Raw genomic sequence first — 3,518 nt, 5'->3', positions numbered from 1 at the left:
TTCGGGTGAAGAATCAGTGCAAGATAGAGCCTTATCTCCCTTGCCGCTTTGCTCGCCAATTCGGCTATGACCAACTGTATGTTGGGAATCCGAGCCGTAGCCTGCAGGTTGAGGGAGGGCTGATTGATGGCGTACGAGCGTGGCTATGGACGATGGTGGGCTGCACTGGAGCCCGTTTTGCTCTTCCTTCGTATCGGCGTAAGCCACTGATCACTTTCCTCAGCTGCAAGTGGTTCCTTTCTGCATATGAGTCCATCAATGTGAGGAGCCTCTCAGAATTACAGTCCGAATACGCGGTCCGGGCTGCTATGATGGCTGGTCGCAGAGCTGAGCTTGCTCAGAAGCGATGGTGATGAGACCTCCGAGGAAGAGTATGTGGATGCAGATACCGGCAGAGGGGATCTCGATACCGGTTTGTCCCGTCTCTTTTAATTTTCATTTTCCATAAATGACAGCTCTTTTTCATTGAAATGGCTATTGTCACTTCAGGTAGGGCAGTCAACGATCATGAGCCACCAGCTCCCACACACATTGAAACGTGTGATAGGCCTGCGCATGTTCGACCTGTTGGCCCTCGAAGGGTTGGTGCCCTGAAGAGGAAGAAGACCGCCCACAAGCCCCATGACGGTCAGCGTCCCTATGGAGTGGACTTAGGGAGCACTGCCGATGGCGGGGGAGGTACATTCAATTGCTCTTGCTCCAAGGTTGTTTACCTTTTGTGATTTGTAACCATGTTTCGTGCTTCAGGGTTCTTCGAAGAGGGCGAAATCCCACCGGGTCCGGTGTCCCCTGGTGCTGATAACATGGATTGCCTTGTGCAACAAATGTGTGACGCTCTTCACGACGGGTCCTTGGGCATTGATCTGAACATCGACCTTGAGCAGATGAATAATGTTGAGCCCGTAGTCCCTTGTTCAGGTACGTCCACATTCAATGTCATTTTCCTCAAGCCTGGGGAAGGAAGACTTCTCGTTTTTGCTGAAAGTATTTTCTTGAGCTTTCCTCATCTTTCATCATTCAGGTTACCCTGCAGATGTTGCAATGGAGGGGCCAAGCTTCTCGAAGCCGGATGCCGGTTTATTAGCTGACATGTTGGCTGAGCAAACTTCCAGAGGGACCGAGAGACCATTCCTTGGGAATGATTCGTCTACCGGTACATATCTGATTCTCCTCCTCTTGCCCGATCTTTTATTTGACTAATGAATGATTGACTATCGCAGCGTCAACTATTGGAGTTAGCCCGGTATCTATCCCTGGCATATCCAGTTTGCCTCAGAATGACGGGCTTGCAGGTATGCATACGATTCAGGGATATTGTACTTTCCTATGTTCCTCTGGCTTTTGACTAATATATGAGTGCGATCATAGGACCAGCCACTAGGACTGATTCTCATATGACTCCTGGCATCCCTCAAATGCCTTTTTCCAACGGCATCGACATCGGCGACGAAGCTTTCCCGGCGTTCATCATCGGCGGCGAAGAAAATTGCGAACTGGAATCCACATGAAATGACGTGATCTACGTCTATAGCTTTTCGTTTAATGGAATGGTAATTAGCTTCTTGTATTATTAGCTTGCTGACAACATTATTGAACCCAAAATTAAAAGCTTAAAAATATAATTAACGCAATCCACATGAAAGCTTTTGTAGCAGGAACGGCATGCTCCCAAGTCCCACATCCATTTTTAAATTTGGCGGTGAAAAGATCTTGCCTTTTTAGCAGTAATACAGTGTTTTCTTTTGGACTGATATTTCAATTATTTGAACTGATTTTAACTGTTTTGCATTGAAAGCGACATTGTTTGCACTGATACAAAATTGATAGTGAGGAATTTCTAGAGTTAATTGCGGAGAGACTTTCGTTTGGTAAGGAATGGAACGAGAACGGAGCTGAAATTTCTCAATGATAGAAACATTTTGACCATTAATCATAATGTCAATTGTTCAATTGTTAAGATTCAATCACTTTCCTTTCCTTAACTAAACTTTCCAAACAAATTAATTTAATTCACCACCCATTTTTTTTAACTAAACTTTCAAACACATATTATATATTTCCCCCACTTCTCTTCTGCCTTCCCTTTTTCTGTCTATGTTTTCTTTCTTTCTCCTCGTAAACTCCCAAATATACCGTGGGCAATGTTTTCACTAAACTTGAGGTCTTGTATGGTAATTTTTTTTTGGAAAATTGCTTTTAGCCCCCAACTTCCTTACAAGCATTCCGCCCGCCGCCAAGACTTTTTCAACGCTCCCAAAACCCCCAAAAATAAAACCATAATTCCCTGAGCCCTCAAAACACAAAACCCAAGAGTTTAAAACATGTGATGATCATAATTCTCTCTCTCTCTCTCTCTCTCTCTCTCTCTCTCTCTCTCTCTTCATGATATTACTGTGATGATTTGAAATTGGTTTTTTTTGTGGGGGGGAGGGGGGGGATTCAAGTTCCCTCCAAATTTTTCCAACGGCATCGACATTGGTGACGAAGCTTTCTCGGCGTTCATCATCAGCGGCGAAGAAAATTGCGAACTGGAATCCACATGAAATGACGTGATCTACGTCTATAGCTTTTCGTTTAATGGAATGGTAATTAGCTTCTTGTATTATTAGCTTGCTGACAACATTATTGAACCCAAAATTAAAAGCTTAAAAATATAATTAACGCAATCCACATGAAAGCTTTTGTAGCAGGAACGGCATGCTCCCAAGTCCCACATCCATTTTTAAATTTGGCGGTGAAAAGATCTTGCCTTTTTAGCAGTAATACAGTGTTTTCTTTTGGACTGATATTTCAATTATTTGAACTGATTTTAACTGTTTTGCATTGAAAGCGACATTGTTTGCACTGATACAAAATTGATAGTGAGGAATTTCTAGAGTTAATTGCGGAGAGACTTTCGTTTGGTAAGGAATGGAACGAGAACGGAGCTGAAATTTCTCAATGATAGAAACATTTTGACCATTAATCATAATGTCAATTGTTCAATTGTTAAGATTCAATCACTTTCCTTTCCTTAACTAAACTTTCCAAACAAATTAATTTAAGTTCACCACCATTTTTTTTAACTAAACTTTCAAACACATATTATATATTTCCCCCACTTCTCTTCTGCCTTCCCTTTTTCTGTCTATGTTTTCTTTCTTTCTCCTCGTAAACTCCCAAATATACCGTGGACAATGTTTTCACTAAACTTGAGGTCTTGTATGGTAATTTTTTTTTGGAAAATTGCTTTTAGCCCCCAACTTCCTTACAAGCATTCCGCCCGCCGCCAAGACTTTTTCAACGCTCCCAAAACCCCCAAAAATAAAACCATAATTCCCTGAGCCCTCAAAACACAAAACCCAAGAGTTTAAAACATGTGAAGATCATAATACTCTCTCTCTCTCTCTCTCTCTCTCTCTTCATGATATTACTGTGATGATTTGAAATTGGTTTTTTTTTGTGGGGGGGAGGGAGGGGGGGATTCTAGTTCCCTCCAAATTTTTCCAACGGCATCGACATCGGTGATGAAGCTTTCC

At 42.4% G+C, this 3,518-nt stretch overlaps 1 long non-coding RNA gene across 1 annotated transcript; it reads left to right on the top strand.

Moving 5' to 3' along the window:
* LOC109832441 lies at nt 1,050-1,388 on the top strand. The gene is made up of 3 exons (XR_002244773.1): nt 1,050-1,153; nt 1,221-1,292; nt 1,369-1,388. It is a non-coding gene; the product is annotated as an uncharacterized LOC109832441 (long non-coding RNA).

The sequence above is a fragment of the Asparagus officinalis genome, chromosome 3 (genome assembly GCF_001876935.1).
Source record: "Asparagus officinalis chromosome 3, Aspof.V1, whole genome shotgun sequence".
NCBI classification, from domain to species: domain Eukaryota; kingdom Viridiplantae; phylum Streptophyta; class Magnoliopsida; order Asparagales; family Asparagaceae; genus Asparagus; species Asparagus officinalis.
The sequence above is the reverse complement of the archived record's forward strand: the minus strand, read 5'-3'. Positions and strand labels throughout refer to the sequence as shown.